General features: G+C 39.9%; 2 protein-coding genes across 7 annotated transcripts in view; both read right to left on the reverse strand.

The window, feature by feature from the left end:
- The window catches only part of SPART (spartin), a 467,162-nt gene that overhangs the window by 336,066 nt on the left and 106,685 nt on the right, over positions 1 to 24,411 (reverse strand). The window contains exon 8 of one of the 4 annotated variants that reach the window (XM_061345462.1): positions 8,607 to 8,643. The exons of the other annotated variants lie outside the window; for them this stretch is intronic. The gene's annotated coding sequence lies outside the window, so the exon portion shown is untranslated. Of the gene's footprint in view, positions 1 to 8,606; positions 8,644 to 24,411 lie in introns of those variants that run through there. 4 annotated transcript variants of the gene reach the window in all.
- Positions 1 to 24,411, reverse strand: part of DCLK1 (doublecortin like kinase 1) — a 259,045-nt gene that overhangs the window by 210,968 nt on the left and 23,666 nt on the right. The gene's annotated exons all lie outside the window — the stretch shown is intronic.

Below are 24,411 nucleotides of genomic sequence, written 5' to 3' on the forward strand. Positions count from 1 at the left end.
TTTTCCTATGAAATAGCTCAAATGATCATTAGTAACACATGCAGCAAGACTGTGTAGGAACCGCTCCCCTTCAGTGAAGTTCTCACCAGAAATAGCATGATCCTGTGAGTATGCTGAACTTAGGTTATCTTTGCAACAGAAAAATATAAGCCTAGTTACAAAAGGTGAAAACAACCAGCAACCAAGCAGAAATAAAGTGTAAAGGTGGGTGCTTCCAGCCAGCTGGATCCTTTCAAGCATCACCAAGTTTTTTTTGCAAAAAGCAAAAAAAATTCTTAAAGATGGGGGCAGGGTTGCACTGTCTTCTCCAGCAGCCTTATGAAGATTCAGTCATAAAACAGATATTAAGCTTGATCTGCCCTGTACTCATCTGAAAGACCCACCGCTATCCAGATCCTGTTATCTTTCACTTCTTTTCATTTCTTTCTTGTCTCAAACACACACTGGTATTACCTTTGAGAAAGTTTCTCACTCTGTTATTTCCCTATTTCTGAACTCTACTGTTTCTCCATTAACTGATCCTTTTCTCTGACCTGTTTCATCAAACGCTCTCTTCCTCTGCAATGCTTGCTTTTTATATAAGATTTTTCTACCCTCTAATTCAGAGAATCCTTCCTCTCCACCCTCTGATACGGCAGACAGTACTATTCATTGCCATTTTAATTCTTCCCTTTCTAATGTAGAAAACTTCAACATCCAAAACAAAATTGGAAATTCTATTCCAAAAGTCAGAAAGACGGTTAATGTTGGTCAATTCCTCCTCTGAACAGTTCTTTCTCTCTTTCCCAGGACTGCAGGAGTTCATCTCCTATCACTGCTATAGCACATCAATTAAATGCTAAAGTTAGTAACGTATCTCCAATGCCTTTGCTTTTACAGCTGTAAAAAGATCTCTTCCCCTCAACTTCAACAGAGAGACATTTCTACGTTTTTGCAGATGCTTTAGGTACTGCCAAGGCTTCAGAGTAAAAACTGGTGATATTACAGCACAGCCATATTATGACATCCTATGTGATTTCCTAAGGGCTCTGCTTCAGAATTACAGAAATCCAGTAAATGGAAACAGCAAAATTACTCTGGAATGACATGTCTTATTTAAGAATTAGAAGAGCAGCATGGGATCTAGTTTCAATGTATTTTTTCCCTCCCTTTATGTTGCTAGCTCAGGTAACTCTCCACAAAGGCTGCGGTCACTGGAGGTCTGTATTAAAAAGCTCCTGACCCAGAAAGGCAGATGTTAATGGTACCAGCAGATTGCACCAGCCTTCTGCCAGCTGGTGGTACAAAGGGAGAGCAGATACCCTGAGAACTGTCACCCCCTGCTGAACTGGCTTGCCACAGCTGTGCCACTGCCCTTTACCCCAGGAGCTTCTGCTCAAAAGAAAAGTTGGGTTTCACAACAGCAGATCAGCACAAAGTATTAACAAAGTAATTTACAAAAATTACCTGGAGACTTACTCAACTCTGCTATGCATCCAAAAAACTGATGACTCATTTGATTAATTTCTCTAACCAAACACTATTACTACCTGAAATCAAGTGGGAATCATCTTTGTCTAGAAAATATCATAACCTACCAAGCAACAACAAACATGCTTCCTTGACCATGCCCTCGTTCACATTTCCAGTCTTGGAGGGAGTCACGGGTTGTCAATATCCCAAAAATATAAATTCTCAGTTCAACATATTCCAGAGGGAGATACTAATCTGTAATGGACAGAAAACACAACAGCTAATCAGGGCCCCACTGTCTGGGCCCTAATACAATATTTTTTTCTGAGCTTAGAAAAACTGTTAAAAAATGAGTGTACTGAATAAAGATAGAGCTCCTATCTTCTGAGAACATCTTCTATTGTGTATGGTACCTGCAGACACATGCAGTTCTTGGTATTTTATTTTGTCCTTCACCAATGAGACTCCCAGATGTGCTCCAGCTATTCCGTTCTCCAATTCTCTGTTAACTGGTCCTACTCATTCATGCAAGAAAACATGTTTACTTTTCTGGTTTGAATTTCAAAGACACTGAACTACCTGATAAAGCAAGTTTTGTGCAACAAGTATCATTAGAAACAGCAAAACCTTTTCAAAAGTAATTAGTAATCTGAAGACAGAAAGGAAACTTCAGAAAAGCCTCTGACACAGTCTCCCACAGCATCCTTGCAGCTAAATTGAGGAAGTGTGGTCCGGATGATCGGGTAGTGAGGTGGACTGTGAACTGGTTGAAGGAGAGAAGCCAGAGAGTTGTAGTCTATGGGGCGGAGTCTAGTTGGAGGCCTGTATCTAGTGGAGTGCCTCAAGGGTCAGTACTGGGACCAGTGTTATTTAATATATTCATCAATAACTTAGATGAGGGAATTGAGTGTACTATCAGCAAGTTTGCTGATGACACTAAGCTGGGAGGTGTGGCCGACACGCCAGAAGGCTGTGCTGCCATCCAGCGAGACCTGGACAGGCTGGAGATTTGGGCGGGGAATAACTTGATGAAATATAACAAGGGAAAGTGTAGAGTCCTGCATCTGGGCAGGAACAACCCCAGGTTCCAGTATAGATTGGGGAATGACCTCTTAGAGAGCAGTGTAGGGGAAAGGGACCTGGGGGTCCTGGTGGACGACAGGGTGACCGTGAGCTGACACTGTGCCCTTGTGGCCAAGAAGGCCAATGGCATCCTGGGTTGTATTAGAAGGGGGGTGGTTAGTAGGTCAAGAGAGGTCCTCCTTCCCCTCTACTCGGCCCTGGTGAGACCTCATCTGGAATATTGTGTCCAGTTCTGGGCCCCTCAGTTTAAGGACAGGGACCTGCTGGAGAGAGTCCAGCGCAGGGCAACTAAAATGATTAAGGGAGTGGAGCATCTCCCTTATGAGGAAAGACTGAGGGAGATGGGTCTCTATAGTTTGGAGAAGAAGAGACTGAGGGGTGACCTTATTAGTGTACATAAATATATAAAGGGGGATTGTCACGAGGATGGAGCCAGGCTCTTCTCGGTGGCAAACAATGATAGGACAAGGGGAAATGGGTACAAACTGGAACACAAGAGGTTCCACTTAAACTTGAGAAGAAACTTCTTCTCAGTGAGGGTGACGGAACACTGGAACAGGCTACCCACGGGGGTTGCGGAGTCTCCTTCTCTGGAGACATTCAAAACCCGCCTGGACACGTTCCTGTGTAACCTTATCTAGGTGTTCCTGCTCCGGCAGGGGGATTGGACTAGATGATCTTTTGAGGTCCCTTCCAATCTCTAACATACTGTGATACTGTGAAACACAGGGTTTTTGTAATACCAAAACCAAACTCATGCTTCTCAGCAGCATGCAATTCTCTCTCTCCTTTTCAAAAGCAATGGCAGCATGTCCACAGCTATTATCATAGAATCATAGGATAGTCAGGGTTGGAAAGGACCTTAAGATCATCAAGTTCCAACCCCCCTGCCATGGGCAGGGGCACCTCGCTCTAAACCATATTACCCAAGGCCTCATCCAACCTGGCCTTGAACACTGCCAGGGATGAAGCATTCATAACCTCCCTGGACAACCTATTCCAGTGCCTCACCACCCTAACAGGAAAGAATTTCCTCCTTATATGCAATCTAAACTTCCCCTGTTTAAGTTTTAACCCATTACCCCTTGTCCTACCACTACAGTCCCTAAAGAAGAGTCCATCCCCAGCATCCCTATATGCCCCCTTCAGATACTGGAAGGCTGCTATGAGGTCTCCATGCAGCCTTCTCTTCTCCAGGCTAATCCAGTTATCCTGGCTATTCCAGTTTTAGAACACAGTGCCAGAATACTAAACCATACAACCAGTCATAACATGTTGTTACAGGCAAAAAGCAGAGTCTAATACATCATTTGGACTATTCCAAGAAGAAGTTTGACCTACATACAACCTTATACTAAGTGCCATACACACCTGAATCTGAAGGTTTTCAAATAACTGGATAAAAACAGGAAAGAAAAAACTAATATATTAAAAAAAAAATCCTGAACAATCGATTCTTGTAAGGAAGCAGGCCTTTGCAAACACACAGTGTACTGCAAACCACATATTTTTATCTCCGCAATATTTTACGTCATTGGCTTGACTCAAATTTGACAGAGGAGCAGAGGTCTCGGCTATTTAACATATCTCCTCACTTATCAAGTATCAAGTATGATACTTTAAATAAATACAGACATAAAAATGACTCTTGGAAGGGGTAGGCTGCACAACAGTTCACTGCCAAAACAGATTACAGACAACCACTGAAAAGCCTTCTGTGGTTGTACTGTAACACTCAAAGTTTATCAATAACAGAAAACTAGCTTTCTGTTTTGCTTTGTCTTTTCTTACTTTCAAAATAGAATAAGGTAAAATTTACTTAAAATATTTGTTTTCATAAAACTCAAAAGTGAAGGACTCCATGATTTTTGTTATTCTGCATCTTTAACACAATCATAAAAACAACCATTATTCCTAACTTCAAAGCTAAACATCCTGCAGAGACCCACAAAACTGAGCTTTCTTGAACATCCTAAGTCGAAAAACAAAACAAGAAAACTAAACAGACTCTTTTACCACTGGGAAAACTGAAACATCTAAATAAAAATGATGCTAGCAGAGACTACCTTTCTCTTCAGGAAAGAAAAAGTTACAACTTCTAAAGTATTTTGTAATTACCTCACTACTATATTGGATGGTTTTATCTCAAAAGGCCACATGCAACGCATTTTTCATTCTCCAGTGTTAGCAACAGAGAAATTATTCTTACACGGCCTTAAAATCCCAATGTGTTTCAGTAACAGTCAAAGGTGATCAAGTAGGATAAGAAGTAAATCATGAAAGCAACTGTTCATGTGAAGCCCTAACAGTGTATGCCTACAGTTACTTGTGACTTGAAGCAGACCACACTGCTTTCCATCAGCCAACTCTGTGGCCTAAGGCAGGCACTTGCACTTTTTCCTGTCTAAGCAGAAAGAACTGTTCTAATGGGCTGCAAACTCCTTGAGCTTTAAGCACCACTACATACACACAAGTTAAGAACTTTGCACAAGGGATTTCTGTAAAGCCATAAAAAACATTTCCTCCTTGTTCATCACTTTAACACTGCTTTATTTAGAGAACAGATCACAACTATGCCCATGTTCTTGTGACTTTCCTACCGCCAAAACATCATCTTCTAAAAATAATGCTATTTGCTACTCCAGCGCAATATTTTACCATGCACATCATCTTCATTTCAAAAGCTGAAAAGGACACTCAGGAAACAGAGCCTGCTGAATAACCTTTGTTTTGGTTGTATAAGCAGTATCTCTAAATTAAAGTCCTCTCCCCTGAGGCATGAAGCAGCAAATAAATAAATAAGCTGAGAATTCTGAAGACTGATGAAAGGAAACCAAGAAGCTTTTATATAAAAGACAAACTCCACATGACTTCACCATACACTGAGCATTATCAGTCACGTGGGAACTATCCCTTGGAAGCTGCTGTTGGAGGGAATAGAGTTGGAAAAGTCTCTTCCCCAGCAGGCAAAGTCTGCTTACCCTCCACACACAGAAGTGAGCTCAACAAGGCTATGTAAAGCACCATCAATGCTAAGAGATCAACTAATATCTTGTTCTAACCAGAAGCCTGTCCTTCCCCCTGCCTTTTATTCCTTGTCTTTCCCCTTTTTATAAAAATATTAATCCTCTTCTAAAAATTGAAATGTTCTTCAAAATTTGACAAGGAATGATGCATCTGGAGTAAAACTTTCCATGCTATGAGGAAGTCTCACATCACCCTGATGTGGGAAGCTTCAACAACTACAACTCTGACATGAGGTTTTTTCATATTAAAGATCTTTGAACTCTCATTTCAATGAGAAGCAGTTATAATTCCACAATCTGGAGCACAGACTCACCATTTGGTTAGGAAGCTAAAGCCAAGTTCATGACTTTTGAAATATTTGTGAAAACCCTCTTGAATGTGACTAAATTACAGGCTTCTGAAATGAACATAACTCAAATATATTTCTCAGCTATCTGCTAGGATGTAGTTCCACCAACAACACCTGCAGCTAACCCACATTAGTGCTGCTGTCATGAGGTTAGTCACATCCTTCCACCTCTGGCCAGCTACAGTACTTTCTCTCCATCCCCCAGTTTTTTACTGGGTTTAATGCTTTTGAAATCCCAGTCAGTCATCTTTGTGTCCTGGCACAGAAGAGGCAAGAGGATACTACTGCATCTTTTGGCAGTGTTGCTAACAGAACCCCAGCCAAACAGGAAACTGCTTTCTAGGATGCTGCTCTGTCTTGACAGCAAAGCTCTGGAGATGCACTCTGGGTGAAACATGTTAATTACATCACGCGTGCTTGAGCTGGTACTACAAAAACCGTCTCTCTATGACACTGAACATTAGCATCTTAAAACTCATCCTGAGTTTCAAAACCAGGCAAATCTCTACTACATTTGTAATGACTGCCACAGCTGCTTAGAGATAAACAGAAAAATACCTAATTAAAGGTAAGCACAAAAGTAAGAACATACTGACGAACCACAAGGATAGGATGATGGGAGAGATTCAATTACCTTTTATGCTCCAGCTCTAACAACTGATACTGCATTAACTAACAACAGCTAGTTCCAGAGACATGTTTGAAACAGTTGTGGAAGAGGACTGAAGGTATCTTGGTAAAGCCATAGAAAAATTTAAAAAAGAAAAGGAGGTAGACTACCATCTGTACATGCTACCTCCTAGAAATTATGTAAATGTACATTTCTTAAACAGAAATAAAAATGACAGTATTTCTAGAAATACACCATGCAGAAGCTCATGTTTATGTAACTCAGACAAGCTTTAACATAGACTCATAGAATGGTTAGGGTTGGAAAGGACCTTAAGATATAAAGTGCTCTGTACAAGATATATTTATATATCCTCTATTTTCATATGAACATACTATGTCAATAGGTCATATTTAAAAAATAAGCCTACTTCACACATATTTGATCTTAATGACAGATACCACAAACTCATGTATCTAGAAGTCATATTTGCACTGAATATTAAATAGTTATCTTACGATTTTGAGGCTAAGAGGGCTGTTGTTTCTTTCTAAGATAAACAGATGGAAGATTGGATGTTGTGGATCCTACGAAAGGATACAAAATTGAAGGGTTTTTTCTAACCTTTAGAAACATAATCTCAGAATCTATGTATCATGGGAAGCCAGTGTGCTGTCTCTTATTTTTACTTAATCCATGTTCCATAAAGTTTTACTACACACACCTGCACAAATCTTGAATCTTTGCACATATTCATCCATCAGCAAGCAGATTGATAATGCAGATCAGTGAGGTGTCCTGAGGAATAAAAGAAAATTATTCCCAAGGACAACAATGACAAAGTATCAACAGTTGTGATTTACAAAGCATATAAGAGAATGAAATGTCAAGACTATCAAACCTCTAGATGGGTAAATTATTACACAGCTAATACACAGGATTCAAGATGAGTAGCTGCAATGTACCTAACAGTCAAAGGTACACTCTTCCCTGAGAAATGTGGTCTGTCACATTGACTGTGGGCTACAAATGAAGAACTGCTATTCACCACCAGTTCACAACAGAAGCTGGGCTTGCTGGGCTACCCAAACAGGCCAATAAAAAAATAAAGAATAATGTTCACAGAACCATAGCTATTTAGTTGGAAATGACCTCTGGAGATCTTTAGGCCAGACTCCCATTTCTTCCTCATGGTTTCCATCTACTCAAGCTCCAAAAAAGTCTAGGAACGAAGACTATACGAATTCTGAGCAAACTGCTCTGGTGTTATACTGACTTCCTAATGAAAATGCTTCTCCTAATGTCAAAATTTAATTTCCCAACTGAGCTATTGCCCCTGCTTCTCCTCCTCCCAAGCCATTTGCGTAGGAAAGAAGTTTTGTCTACAGAGGCTGATGTGGGAATAGAAGAGTACTTCAGCCTTTCCTGTATTGCTGCCTTCCTCCATCCTTGAACACCACCCTATTTTCCCTGAACATTGTTTTGCAGCTGCCATACTTAAAGGACAACAAGAAAGGATCCCACAAATCCTGCATTAAAAATAGGTTATCCAGCAAACCTCTCTGCAAATGATCAAATTATGTGTTGCTTTGTTAAATGGTAATGGTTAGGGATGGGTTATGTACTCTGTAAAAAATACAGAAGTGATTTATGGCTTAAGACAACCTACATCCTCTCCTAAATACTGAGGTAGTTTGTTTAGTAGAGTCTGCAGTGCCCCAGCAATATGTGAGTTGAGGCTGTGAAGGAAGACTGGGAAGGTAAGCAGCAGAGCTGAAAAGCTGAACTGTAGGAGAGAAGACTTTGGGTTATTCCAGGAATTGCTAGGGAGAAACCAATGGGAAGCCACCATGAAGTCAAGTGTCTACCCTACGTCCCTTTGGGTTAAGGGCCTTCTACTGCTCAGCCCTACCAGGCTTTTTGAAAATCTCTTAATTCTATTATACTAGACTGCTGTTAAGATTAAGAATCACTTGCTATGAGAATTTAAGCAGAGTGTTAGAGACAGCCCCTGACCTCACTGCAAAAAACAAAGTGGGATGGACATACCATCATTTGCTTAGAAAGTTTAAGCCCATGGCGGGAGGGTTGGAACTAGATGATCTTAAGGTTCTTTCCAATACTAACCATTCTTTGATTCTGTCAGTCAGAACTAGGGACTGAACTGAAATTCCAAGGCCAGTCCATTTTCCAGCTGGCTTTCCTCACTTGCTTGTCTGAAGTGGAACCTTTACATGGTTCACTAAAACAACTATGATAATCTCTTTTGAAACCTGCCCAAGTTTCTCTGTGAAGTACACCCTGAAAAACAAAAACAAACCCTGCCACCATACACTTCCCAAAACTGTGCCTAGTTTTGCTTATATATACTTTCTACCTGACATTACCTGCCTTAGCACAGCATGAGAAACCTGAGCTTTAGAGCCAAATTTAAAAGACTCGTCCCAGCAAAGTCTACAGTGAACAGTTTAAAAGGTATTTAGGTGGCTGATGATACTGGTAGGCATCTAATAAGGCTTTCAGATGAATACCAGCTGCAGGCAGCTAAGTACACAGAAAGATCTTTAAAAAATCTTGCCAGGAGTGTAGAGAAGTTTCTGAAGAGTAGCGGCAGAGGTCTCATAAACTCCATGTTGCCTCTCAGCAGACAGGCCTAACCATTAGTTTATGGGCCACTGACCAGAAGGTTTGATGTCTCCTGCATTTGCCACCAAACCTGATTGCAAACACCATGTTGCCTTATTAGCATTTGCTTTTGGTGTATCCTAAAGTTACCATTTCTAAGACCTCTGTAATCTCCACTAGTTTGTTTATGACTGGACACTAACTTGCTATAGAGAAGTCCTGGGGACAGTTTAGAAATAAAGTAAAAAAAAAATAAAATAAATAAAATTACTTGGGCTGAGGGACAAACCAGCTCAAGAAAAACTGCAAACTGCTTTGCGAAGTGAAACTGCATCAAGGGGTAATCTACCAGCAGGAGAGGGAAGAACACACCATATTTACTTGCACGCATTTTAAACTCTACTGCAATCTCACATGTTCTCACAACTGTTTAAAGGCACTGCAGCATTGCATATGGTTTTCATTTTTGCACATGCTGGATGCTTTGTTTTCCATACCATAACCCTGGCTTGGATTTGGGAGAATCTAACTCCTCCCCATTGCCAACGAACAACTGAATCAAGAATCATGCAATATTCTGTAATTTCCCCAAAGCTCCCACTTCTGGTTTCAGGCATTCATGCAATCCTTGTTCAATTTAAATGTCAGCATACAGTGTGCAGTACCAAGGAACTGTTACCTATCCCCAGCTGAAAGTCTGGAAGAGCATCTGGTGGGAAAAAAAAAAAAAAAAAAGAAGAAGGCAGGGAGTAGCAGGGGAAGGAAGTGAAAGTTTCTTTTTCATTATTTTTAAAATAAGCACGCTGATTTGTAAACTGATCACAAACATTTGGGCTTTGATTTGAGAGTGTTTGGGATTAAAGAGATTGATATAGTTACTAGTTTAAATGCTGAGAAAGTAGCCATGCTAATAGAAACAGCTTCTTGTCTTGGAATTTCACCTGAGGACCATTATAACAAGAGACATTATATGTTAATACATTGTGCAGACATTTTATTCAATCCAAGTATTTTTTATGACAATAAGCCCAAAACCAACATTAAAAGTTTGACTAAGATACGACACAAGACTCCAAAGTCAGAAGTACAAGAGACCACCACTGTTCTGCAATGTGGCCAAGATCAGCAGGATGTGGAAAGCTGTCAGTTTTCAGCTAAATCCTGCAGCTCTCCATGTACCTGCCAAATAATGATTCACAGCAGAAGAATTCTCAAAATATTGTAGAGCAATCACGAGAGAGCAATGAAGAAAAGCATTGCTGTTTGATGCAAAGATCAAAGGCAAATCACGGCCAAATTATTGTAAAGAAATCTTCCCTAGACAGAATAAATGATCAAGTTCACGTAGAAACAAAATTACCAACGTTCAGTACACAAAGTAACCCTTTCTAGTGTCTGCAACCAAGAAACTGTAAACCAACTAAATAAACCCTACCCAAACTCTAAAGAATACACATAACCCATGTAACTCACCTCACTGAAGCTGTAAAAAAAAAACCCTCTAAGGACAATTACCCCGAGTACCAGAGGCAGTTGCAGACACCTTGCCAATGGACATTCAGCTTGCTTAGAACATCCTGCTATTCATGCCCTTTGACACTGCACACTTCTCAGCCTGAGTCAACGCTGCCCTTCCAAAGCTGCCATTTACTGATGGTGAAAAGAATCGGAAATGATCCCTCCCTGACAACTCCCTGCAGCTGGCTTCATCAATTTCAGCTCCACATATTGAGATGTAGCAGCAGCCACATCTGTGAAAACTGCCCACCACAGCCCCTGAGACTATCCTGCTGCTGCTGCTAAACCTCACAAACTGAACCAGTCACCAAGCTCCTCCCCAAATTTAAACCCAAAATTAAAAATAAAAATAAAAAATCCATCAACTTCAGAAAAGGGAGCATTTTGCCTGAAACAATCATTTCTTGCAAGAATTCCCTTTGACAACAGATGTGAACAATAAATATAATTTCACTTTCAAATCACAGGATGGGCTGTTGCCACTGCAGTGAAAATATAGCCAAGCCTGTGCATGTTCAAAAGAAAGTGAGTATTTCTGAAGCCTCATGACTGCTGTGACCCTCCTCTGCTCCCTTTGAAAAAGGGCAAGAGAACTATCAATATCATCTGTTGCTCCATAAGCCAAAGCAGCAGTTTTGCAGGCAGTCTAGAAGACCCAGCTTGGGTAATTAAGCACAGAAGTATGATACTCTCTACCCTGGGGCTTTTCCCCATATAATGGAGTGAGGCTGAATTAAACTAGACTTAATCCTGTAAGCCAGTTTCGAACCCTGGGCAGTACAGTCTTGTGTGCACATTTCAAATGTCGCTAATATTAGATGTAGCTTTTGTGACTCATGAGCTAAAGCCATTAAGGCCTCACAACATAAGCAGACAAAAAAAAAGTCTCAAAGGTGAAAACTGCACAAGTTTATAATAAGGAAACAAATGTATGTCCTCCTGTTCCTTATTTTATAAAGACATATAGTGATAGGACAAGGGGGAATGGCTTTAAACTGAAAGAGGATAGATTTAGATGAGACATTAGGAAGAAATTCTTTACTATGAGGGTGGCAAGGTACTGGAACAGGTTGTCCAGAGAAGCTGTGCCTGCCCCATCCATGACGGCGTTCAATGCTAAGCTGGACAGGGCTTTGAGCAACCTGATCTAGTGGAAGGTGTCCCTACCTGTGGCAGGAGGTTGGAACCAGATGGTATTTAAGGTCCCTTCCAACCCAAACCAGTCTGTGATCCTATGATCTTGCTGAGGGCATCCCAGTTTGCTATGAACTGTCTCTGTTAACCAAATAAGAAGTTTAATGCAACCAAACTTCTACATGCTGTTTAAAATGGCAGGAAAATGAATAATAGGAAAAAAACCCATCAATTGTACTGTGTGACACTTAAAACCAGCAAGACTAACAAACATACGCATTAATTGGGTAGGCTAGGCTTTAGGAGCTTACGGTAGGTCCTTTATATAGAATAGCTGAGGAAGCTCAAGACACCACTGCAGAGTTTTAAATAACAAGGTAGCATACAGAGTAGACTCTCACAAAGAAAAAAGTATTAAAAAAATAATCTAAGAGGGATCATGAGATTTTCAGCAACTTGCCAGAAATGCAGAAGCCATGCATTTTACTTGCCTAATTTCTGAAGGGGCAGCCTGAATTAAAAAACCTGAACAACCAGGAACAGACAAAACAGTTTCCTCAAAAACTGGAGCAGCCCTGGAGCCAGGCAATAACTAAACAAGGCATATAGAATCTCACATGGAGAGTCCTTTTGCAGGATTGGAACAAAACAGGAGTTCTTTTGGGTGCCTTTTTATGCACTGATATGTAAAATCAACATTACATCCCTAGCTGCTTCTAACACAAGACTAAAAAGGGTCAACAACCTGTTAAGTGCATAGACTCCCCTATATCACACAGCTGGTGTCAATGCCCTTATTAAATCAACAGCAATAAAGTATGAGTAACTTTATTTCAGTGGTATACTCTTTAGATAGCAAGTACTGACAACTTGCTAAATAGAAATTCCAGTCACAGAAATGCTGGGCTTTAGTGATACTTGAGAAAGTCCCAGTTCTGTGATAACATTCTTCTGAATGTCTGAAGATATTCTTTCCCTGTAAAGACAGGGAAATTTACACAAAGAGATTTCTAGGAAGCTATTTACTTGATCAACTGTCTCCTTTCTTAAGGCAAAGTTAAGAATTATGTAGCATGGTTACAGAATTATGGCAGCCCAGGTCCAATACGTAACACAGGCTGAAACTAAGCTTTAGTTCTGTGGAATACTTCTGATTAACTTTAGTGTCTTTTTCCAGATTCTTTGGAGGCAGCGTAAAGAGACTGATTTTTGGCTCAGACTGGAATGGCCATAAGATATGTTAGGCAACACAAACATCTTTAAACCATCAGTTCCTTCTTATGAGACTGAATTATTAGGCACTTGGACTAAACACACACAGACACTCTCCAACCCAGGATCAAAACCAGAAGGATACTTAGACAGTATCAAAAGATGGGAGGAGTACACAGGACAGGGCTGGTCAGTGCAGCTTTTGTGCTGACAGCTGCAGAGCCAGGCTGGGAAGCCAGCCCTTGACAATATGAGCACACAAGGCCATGTAAGCAAGTTATAGAGCAATCCCATCCCAACAAAGCTTCACCAACATGGGTAACAAACATTTTCCCCATTTAACCCTTCTTCTAGAATACATTCTTTTTGGCCACTATAGACCTAGCAGAAATAAAGGCTTCTTTTAGAAATTTCTATTCATGTGTGTGGTCAACAGTTTATTGGATTTTGGCAGGGTAGGCAATAAAGAGAGACGGAATATAGGACATACACTTTACATAAAACATTTGTGTGGATTTGCTGTATCAAATCAGGATTTTACAGTCCATTATATAAGAAGAGGGGAAAAAAAAAAATCCCCAGTGTGACCAGGTTCTAAACAATCTGGATAACTGCTGTCATTTAAATAAAGGTCTAATAATAACTCAGGAAGTAGTGCTCAATTATACTGAAATGTCCTTTCTCCCTTGTAAATGGTATTTCTAATAAACATTTTTATTTAATAAATATTTAAACAGTGGTCACAGGCTCTCTAATCAACCTGTCTACTTGGAGATGAAAACATTGGTACAGTTCAGTGTACCTATACTCAGTGTACAGCCCAAATGCTGCCCTACATCTGGCTCAAAAGGACAAGTTTAGGTCAAATACTTAATCTAGTTGCCTGGCTTTTATCAGTCTCTGCTATAACTTTCACATTAAGTATGGTTTAGTATCCAATTGATTCATATAATTTTTAAGTAAATCATGCCTCGAGTGACTTGCAAAGCTATCTGAGCAAGTGCATTACACAGAAAAGGAATTTGATGTTTCCCATTTAATAATACCCAAATGGTTTTTAAAAAACATTGTAGAGCTTGGATTATGGAATACAGCATTCAAAAGAGAGAGCAAGTACGAAGGATAGGCTGCTATTTATAGCATTCATTAAAAGATAGGTAACTTGCTCTTTTATTTTTCCAATGCATTCTGTCTTCTCTGGTCAAAGCTTTCAGATTACAGCTAACTAGGAGAAAAAAGGTTGAGGGCGCTCTGTTCTGCACTATGAAATACCATCACCATACCTACTACTTTATTCCTAACTTGCAAAATGTAGTTGGTTTGCTTAAGGTGTAATACAATATTGGAAATCTGGTATCTAGCTTTTCAAACATTAATCTAAGTCAAGTTGTCACTCTGATTTCCAGGCGGCTTATCTGTGCTGATTGCACCATAGCTTTCCTTACAAATATCCTCACTATGAAGCAACAGATTATTTCTATTACAACACAGAAAAGGTTTCAGCACTTCTCCACTTATATTAGAAATCTAAAAAATAATGAATTTAGTAATAAAGGTGATAACACCAGTCAGAGAGAAAACTGCACCTGAATCAATAATCCATAATGTTGGGAATACCATGCAGAAGCACTAACTTACTTCAGGGACTGAATTCCAGTTTTCCAAGGCCAAAGCATCTCTAAACTAAGCTAAATGAAATCTAAAAGAATTCCTGTAAGTTAGCTTGCAGGCACACCAGTTCACATAAGCAGGGCTAGTACTGGCTGACAGAGGGCTTTAAAAAGCGTCTAAAACCTGGAAAATAACAACGTTTTTTGGTCACATTTACCTTAAGAGACTATGCCTGACTCAGTACCTAGAAAAGCAAACTGGCTGCAGGTAACATAGTTTTTTGCCTGAACCACAGAACTAAAGATGTTACTGAATTTCTAGTTACCCAGCTTCTCCTTCTACTCTAAGCTGCACTGTGATTGCAAACACCTCCTGACATTTTAACTACAGGAACAAATAACTGTTCTTGCCCTCTTTTCTTACACACCTGTGGGCAGACACTGTGCAACACCTTCTCTCTTTCACAAGAGTATCTGCATTTCTGTATATAACAAAGTACTCCGTATTATATAATACTCACTTCACCCTTCTTGAAGCTATTCCAAATGCTAATTGACTCAAAACCCACTGATGAGTAGGACTCACGTAACACTGTATAGTAATGGCACTTCATCAGAGAATCAATGAGAGGAGGTAGACTAAATCTGAGTTACAGATTCTACACCAAGATCAAAAGACCCTATTTTTGTTTCTACAGCAGCCTCTGAAGAAAGGTTCAATTCTCTCTTTCACTGTCACAGAACTGGATTTATTAGTATGTCTATGTACAATATTTTGTCCTTATTGCCACTTACAAAACTAAAAAAGCAAATTACTATTTTCCTTTGAAAATACGTAATTATTTTGTAAAAAATTCCAAATGAATTCCTTTGCTACTTTGAGATCATGCATTCAGAAATTCACAGCCACAGAACTGACGGCGGCAAGGCAGCCTCAAAAATAAAATTTTACACTAACACAGAATCATGACTCACAATATGCTCCCTCTATCTGCATTCATTTTAGAAAGCTGATGAACTGATGACAGGTGCCAGTTTGTGCTTCTTAAAAGAAAGATCAGATGGGAATCCAGATTGTAGTTTTACCAGAGGTCAAATAAGAAAATACTTTTAGAGTTCCAGAGATCCTAGGGAGCCACGTGTCCAAGACTTATCCTAATATCCAAGAGTAACTCTAATAGTGCTCACTTTTAATCCTGTCTTTGCTGGCACATGCAGAAAAAGAACTAATTGCTCTCTACAAAATACAGAATTTGGGCTTACCTTGCATTGTATAAATAATTTTTTAACCAGAGAATATCATAATTTATCAGATGGTTGATCTGATGCTCTGAAAACATGCATTTTCCAGTGCTTTATGTCTATGTAACTGTTACACCTTTCCACAGGAGTCCTGTAACTGCATCTAACAGGAGGTTTGTAGTGGCTGCAGTACAAAGACAAGCCAGTACCTCAATTAAACTTTAAAAATAATAAGTTCCTGATAACAGTCAGCATGGACGCCATACTCCATCGAATATCAAGCTTCCACTTCCACTGCCTATTAGCGCCAAGAATGAAATCACTGTGTGGCAGTGTCCCTGTCCTTTGTGCAGCTGAAGCTGTTCCTTGGCAACTGATGCAGACAACTGAGTTGCCACGGAAACGGGAAAGACTCATTTATAAAAACTCTGAAACAAAGCAACTGTAAAGACAACCCTAAACAGGGTGGGCATGCTCTGTATTACTTTCTACAGCATTCTCACCGTTAAAACAAATAAATTAAAATACTAAATTACTAGCTACAATTTTTGTTATTTCTGTAAATTTGTGTTTATGGAGACCTAATGCTTCACTGCATCAGCAGTAAGAAGCCCCAGTCTGCCTTTTGTTCAAGTTGGCAAATATACCTGAAGATTTATACTGCAGCAGAAGAGGAATGCTTCCCATTTCAGCCAGTGTTTTCACTTTCAGGGAAGAAGAGAGCTGAAGGAAAAAGGCACAGAAAAACTGCGGAGGAGTGTGCCCGGAATATTGGGAAGCTGGATAAAGCAAGGGTTCACATACTGAAAAGGCAGAATAATTGTGTACATCATAGCTCACTTGCATTAAGGAACGTATATTCAAGTCTCTTATTCATTAATAAATATTAAGCAGTAGTAATTAGTAATTAGAGAGATGCCAGAGACAGCCATCTTAATGCATTTTGACCACGTTTACATTTTGTGTATATGCATGCATGGAAAGCATGCTCAAGGCATATATTTTTACCAGTGAACAAGGGGGATTAAAACCCCACCACATGCTGTATTTCCCAGGAAAGGAAATAACTGTAACAACAAGTCCTCTCTTCAAACAGAAAACTAGTACATTCAGCTGCCTAGACAGGCAACTTCTCAGCATGATGTACCCAAGAAAAAAGAGATGAAGAAAGCCTGAGTGCATTTGCTCAGGGACACAAACTCACTGATGGCAGGTTCCCACTGACAGGCACAGTATGGATTCTCCTCCTTCCATGTTAACCTCAGCACTCTCCAATTTATCATGACACCTCCACAGAATCCAGATTAGGTGATAACTATGTTTACTGCCTGGGGTGTATTGGGAGGAATGTGGCCAGCAACTGAAGGATGTGATCCTCCCCCTCTACTCAACCCTGATGAGGCTACATCTGGAGTACTGTACACAGTTCTGGGCTCTTCAGTACAAGACAAGGAGCTACTGGAAAGGATCCAGCAGAGGGCCATAGGAATGATCAGGGGCCTGGAACATCCCTCATGAGGAGAGTGCCAGGACAATGATGCCAGATGCTTTCTGGCGGTGCCAAGCACAGACCAAGGAGTAATCACAGAATCCCAAGGGTTGGAAGGGACCTCAAAAGATCATCTAGTCCAACCCCCCTGCAAGATCAGGGTAACCTAGAGTACATCACACAGGAACTTGTCCAGGCGAGCCTTGAATATCTCCAATGTAGGAGACTCCACAACCCCCGTGGGCAACCTGTTCCAGTGCTCTGTCACTCTTACAGTAAAGAAGTTTTTCCTGATGTTCACATGGAACCTCCTATGCTCCAGTTTACACCCACTGCCCCTTGTCCTATCACTGGAATGGCCATAAACTAAAACACAAGAAGTTTCACTTCAACACGAGGAAGAACTACTTTATGCTGAGGGTGGCAGAGCAATGGAACAGGCTGCCAAGGGAGGTTGAGGGGTCTCCCTCTCTGGAGACATTCAAAACCTCCCTGGACATGTTTCTGTGTGTAACCTGATCTAGGTGGTCCTTCCTTGCCAGGGGGGTTGGACTACATGATCTCCAAAGGTGCTTTCCAACCCTAATGATTATGTGATATATGACTCTATGAAACAGCATCAACGACAGGAGTACTGTCTGTCTTGCCTTCACAAAGGGAAAAGTCCTCTTGCAGCACTGCAAAGACCCAAGCCTGTTTTACTCAACCGTAAAATTCCACAAAGTCATTGAAACTGCTTCAAAATTGCTATTGCTTTTTCAAGCTTAACTTAAGCAAACACATAGGTTCAAAGTGTATTAGTCTAGGACTGAAATAGTCCATAAACTTTATTTCCATGGGAAACTAAACCAGAACTGAAGGAGATTTCAGTGAGTTTAAAAGAAAATGCATCTTCTTGATGCTTTCTGCAAATCAAAGAAAACAGTCACGCAACCATACTTGTCTTCAGCTGTTCAGCGAACTGTGAAAACCAGTATTCTCACTGGTGACTGTGTGTAAAACCTAGTGGAGATGAAGGAAAGCAGCTGCTCTGGAGAAATACTGCACATCTACTGGTTACCAGGAATTATAAAAAGGAAAAAAAAATGCATCCCATCTGAACAATTCCTTGAGTTCCTTTAGTTTAACATCTTACCTGCTATATAAAAAAGTTCTGCACAGATGCCTTACATTTTAATGTAATAGTGAAATAATTTCTGATCTACAGGGTGCATGTAAGAAGTTTCTCCAGCCTACTACATTACACACCAATAGCCTATTTCCCACCACAGAAAAACTCACCCTAATGACCTGATAAATACTACTGCATACAGCTTTTTCAGCGAGTTTTAGAAACTGAATTTCAACTTCTATAGCTTGAAGGGTTAGAGTGCCAAATATTGCCAGTGAAGTTTTTTCTATTATGGTACTCTAACAGAACTAGAGTAACTTCTTAGTTACCTGCAAGAGAAACCCAAAACAGAAATACAAAAGCCGTAAGAAATTTAAGTTCTTTTAACCAGACACTGAACACTACAACATCTATGACTGCATATCAAATTCACTTGACAGAAGCGTAAGATATGTAAGAAAACTATCCATCTCAGAAGCGGTTTTATACTTTTTAACTATTTAGCTATTTAAATGCCTTAGAAAAATTAGAGGCGTGTCACCTTAGCATAGAGCCTAAAAGGTGAGTACCATATTTCTCTCTTTACACCCTGCAACCCGAAGTGCAAGAAGCTTTTATTAGCATGTCAGCTGTTAAACTGTTTCACTGAAATACATCCTTGCACATTCTCTGCTCTTCAAAGAGGAAGGTGGAGATACACTCTCCACTAGAAAGTCTTAATTCTCTTCTTTTCTGGTCAAAAGTCTTCTTGAACTTACCTTGATCTCAGGAAGTCAGTCAATAAAACTCCACCTGGATATCTGACAGCATTATGTTTACACTCACACCCACACTGTGAGTGACAAATCCATTCTTCACTGCCTACACGAATTCAGTTTACCCTGAAGATTGTAACTCAAAATTTTCATCAAACTATCAACTTACTGGATCAAGGCAGCTTTTGTGATATATGATAAATCAAGAGTACGCAGCTTGCTACTTAACAGTTTCTTCATTCTTCATCCTAAAACACTCATTGGATTAAGGATCTTTAATCATTCTGAAATGTTTTGGTCAACAGCTGGCTGAATATGAACCAACAATGTGCCCAGTGGCCAAGAGGCCAACAGCATCCTGACTTGTATCAGAAATAGTGTGGCCAGCAGGAGTAGGGCAGTGATCATCCCCCTGTACCAGGTACTGGTGGGGCTGCACCTCAAATTCTGTGTCTAGTTCTGGGCCACTCACTGCAAGAAAGACACTGAGGTGTTAGAGTGTGTCCAAAGGGCAGTGAAGCTGGAGAAGGGTCTGGAGCACATGTCTTATGAGGAACATCTGAGGGAACTGGAGTTCTTTAGCCTGGAGAAAAGAAGGCTCAGAGGGAACCTTATCACTCTCTACAACTACCTGAAAGGATGTTACAGGGATGTGGTTGTGAGTCTCTTCTCCCATACAGAAGTGATAGAACAAGGGGAAACAGCATCAAGTTGTGCCAGAAGATTAGACTGGATAGTAGGAAAAAATTCCTCAGCAAAGGATTACCAAGCACTGGGACAAGCTACCCAGGGAAATGGTTGAGCCACCATCACTGGAGGTATTTAAAAGACATGTAGACATAGTGCTTAGGGACATGGTTTAGTGGTGGACTTGGCAGTGTTATGTTAACAGATTCAATGTTCGTAAAGGTCTTTTCCTACCTAAATGACTCTATAAGCAGTAACAAACTTGCCCAGAACCTCTAAAAGTAAGGGTTTTCACATTTTCATATGATAGCAACACACTTCAGTAGTTCTAAAGATCAGCAGTAACATTAAAATAACAACCCTGCTGAGACAAGTTCTTGCACACCCTGAAAAGATTTTAACAAATACTTTGAAGAAAGTGGCAGAATTATATGTATATGCATTTATATGTCATGGTGCAAAATCAGGGAAGAACCATACCAAACTTTCTAGCAACATCTTCCTCTTCAAAAGCTGTACCTGCTCTCCCATAAAGCCAAATACCATAGGTAAGGACTAGTCCAGACAGGCTTTGTTCAGTCCTAGTTCCCAGTAAAACCAAACTTCACTTATGCTGAGGGAAATCTGACCCATACCAACAAAGGGCAGGGAGAAGATGGGGGGTGAAAATCCACCTGAAAATATAACTAGGATAGCATAGTTTCTGTTCACAGACAACACTGCCTGGAAGAAACAAACAAACAAAAAAATCACCAGAAAAAAAAAAAAAATCTAACTCCTTATTTGTTCTCAACAGAAGCTATGTGAGCTCTGGGTTGTGGGTGTTTATCTCTTTTTTTACATAGATTGATTGTGTCCTCATTTAGGAAATAATTTTATGTTTGGGGGACAGAAAAAGCACCCCCAAACCAACCTCTCCTCTTGCTTCCCTGCCCCTTCCTACACCCCATCTTCCCTATATGAAGGGAGAAACCTAAGAAGAGTAGAGTTTGACCAGCTGTTCTGCAGTGTTGGTAAGTAGCTGACGGTCTTGCTTCTCCTCCATATGACAATTTAGAAGGAAGTGAACAAGAAAGGTGTTTGAAGAAAATCTTCACAGGGTATGAAATTTTATGAATGAAAGCAGTACCAAAAAAACCCTGCTTAATTTAGTTCATTATTCTATTGCAGGATTTGTCAAAATACTCCTTAGCATTAGCCACTTGACTCAGAATGGTATTACTCACAGCACTTAAGTCTCTTCTGAGAATGGAAGTTTGAGGACATGAAGCCTACAAAAGCACTTAAGTTGTGGTTTTTTTGAGAACATGAAGCCTACAGAAAAGAGCTGCCTAAAGGGGAAAACCCACAAATTATTGTTTCACTAACGAGACAAAATTTTTGTTCAAAAAGACCTATGCAGCTTCAGCTACAGCTTCAGCAACCTAATACTTTAGAAGACTCTCTAAATTACTTATTACGTTTTTGGAAATGGAGAAGCATCTACCCTTCCAGGGTCTAGAGTCCTCTCTTCCTCTGGGATGCATTAGTTGGAATTTGCCAGGAGACAGGTGCTTCTCCCTCTACAGTGCCTACCAATAACCCTTCTACTCCCAGGGATCCTGTATGAGTTTCACAGGATTTTAAATCCTGACCTATATGTAACACAGGCTCCTGTGTAAAGGGGGGTAAAACTTTTCAAGTCTCTTCAGTAGCAGTATACTGCTTTCTACAAATTATTCTCTCCTTGTTGTTCCTTCTGTGCTGTGTTTAGTGTCACTGTTCCAGTCCACTAGCATCATCCATCACAACTTTATATTTTCCTCTCAACTTACGTCTGTATCTTTCCTCAAAGAAGCAAGATTATCCAGTTACATGCTCATCTTCATGTCTACTGTTTAATAACCAGCCTCTCCTCTGTATCTCTACTTCTAAGTGATTAAGTACTAATTTAAAAAGCAATTTCCTTATTAAAGGAAAAATGTCTCAGTTTTTTTCATAACACCCCCCCCCCCCCATTTGACAGTTATCCAGTATCTTCTGCCTATTCTTGATTAAGACTGCAGGAAGAAGTAGTGTCTTTGTTCTTTCCAACACAGCACACACCCACTGCACCACAGAAAACTGTTGCAGCTCTACTTGACAAGCTGAAAATGGATTGTCACCTTTTCTAATCTGGTGGGTTTCCTGCCAAGTTTAAAGACTCAGTTCCAGGGAGTAATCTAAAATAATACAGAATAGAATCTAAGGTAAGATGGTGCATGTTTTTAGGGAGGCTTTGTTCCCAAAGAACAGAAACACTTACTGCATAGACAAGACTACCATTGATTTGGCATACAGTAATTTCCCACACACTCTATCTAGGTTCTTCTGGAAGAGACAACTTGGAGCTGTAAGGCTGCCTGTCATTTCAAAATGATGTTAAGTCATGACAGGCTGCTATAAAAAAAAAAAGATTAAAAAAAAGAGAAAGTAAGCTTGATGACTGCATAACATCGCAACATTTCAATGCTACAGCAGGACAAAATGCCATGCATGAAACTAAAGGCAAGGGAGGAGGAAGGAACTGGAGGTGGTGGTGAAGAGCTTCAATCAGTATAGCCAAAATATAGGCCTTTTTTCAGAACACCCACCTGTTATTTCACTGATCCTTCTGATTATTTACCTATAAGAGAAGAAGCACTGTTAAAGCTTTCCTTTTCTTGCAGAGGTACAATTTGACATTCGGTTGTTCCTCCCCCCCCTCCCCCCCCCTTCAGTAACATTTAAGAGAGCAGTTCCTGCTGTATGCTGTGAAAGATGACTGGCACTCAGCAGAAGAGAAACCAGAGCTTAATTTGCTTTCCTAGGACAGCTCTCCTCCATCTGCAGATAGAAGGGTTCATTTTTTACAGGGACGCCACATTTAAAAGCTACTCCTCCAACAGTGTCATTGAAGACTTGCCAGAGAAGGGAAAGTCTCATCCTTTCATTCTTATCACCTCCCTCCTCACAGAAACAACCAAAGTATAAAACACAGCAAACTACATACCGGGATACCACATTGAAATACTGCCTCTTAAATGAGATTCAAATAAGCTGCAATATTATTTTGGTTGAAAGCATTTTTTAAGGTAATGTTATTTCTACAAATACTATTCATCTGTGATGACTCCTATACATCTTTACCCATTTGCTCCTTTAGTCCCACACTTAGAATTTAGCGAGTATTTTTCAATTAATTTTAGCTTCACATAATTATTTTTTGCTCATGTTTTAATTTTTTTATTATTAAAAAGTATGCAACTGAATAGCTTTGTGTCAAAGTTATTAGATAAATGTATTCATTTGGATAAATACTGTAACTGAAAAATGCCTGACATTTTAAGTACTGAAATATATGACTATAAAAGGTTTTATTTCCTTTCAATCTTATGTTATAGAAATGAAGTCTCAGAAAGACTTTACCTAGTTGCTTGGTATATCCACACTACTGAACATTCATCACCAGTTTACTTGTTGCTATATTTGACCAAAAAAGTGAAAAGTTCATATATCAATGTTCCTGGTTCTCAGCCAGTTAGAGTAGCCCTGTTCTTCCCGTTACATCCCTTCAGCTACTTTGTCTCTTAACATTTGCTCAGCATTCTGAGAGCAATCAATGCTGTTAGTCCAATTGTCTTTACATAAATTACAGAAATTCTAGTTTGCCTATCCCTGCTGTAAAAAAGCAGATGACAAAAACTGTTTTCACAAAGATCTGAACCAACTGCACAAACACTTCTATGTTTCATTTTCCTACATGCATATGTTTTTCCACCATCTCATAGCAATGAGATGTTCAACACTTCTTGCATTAAAAACCTTCACGTCACGCTTACTGTGCTCTCATCTGGTTTCTGTTCCTCTAGTTCCAATAGGCTATTTCATTATTCTTTCCTACATTAACTGCTTTATATTTGCCTTATTAAATTTTACACTGATTGCAGTCCATGTTCCCAGGTCATCAAGATCACACTCTATTTAAACAGATTTCTCCAGGGTATTTGCAATGCTCCTCAATCTGCCCCAGAAGAGATGCGTTCTGGTTTAGAAACTGAAATGTCCAACCTTTTTTTTTTTTTCTTTAAGGCCTATAATTTTTCTTCCTTTTCACAAATACATAGAAAACTGAATGTGCTGGAGAACAGGAGGTCTTTTTAAGTAGCAAGAAGTAGCATATAGTCCATCTACAGCAATATGGACTATTCCGACAATAGGAAATAATGCAGTTCTGTTTTGTATTCCCGGTGCTCTCACCATAAACCCAGCTGCTTAAGTGTAATTTCTGCTGCCACCATCATACCCACACAGGGCCACTGACCCTATTCATGTCTATGCAGCTATTGCAAGATTTGAGCAGAAAATAGAATACTTTGTATCAGAATCAACAATGTCATATATGGATATTTTCATGATCATAAGCTTCTATACTTTTAACCTTTTTATTCTGAAGCACTAACATAGAATCATAGCATGCATGAGTTTACACAGGGTTTCTCATTATCAG

The sequence above is a fragment of the Neopsephotus bourkii genome, unplaced genomic scaffold (assembly GCF_033783945.1).
Source record: "Neopsephotus bourkii isolate Nb327-2 ecotype Australia unplaced genomic scaffold, CSIRO-AGI_Nbou_v1 NB_38, whole genome shotgun sequence".
NCBI classification, from domain to species: Eukaryota; Metazoa; Chordata; class Aves; order Psittaciformes; family Psittacidae; genus Neopsephotus; species Neopsephotus bourkii.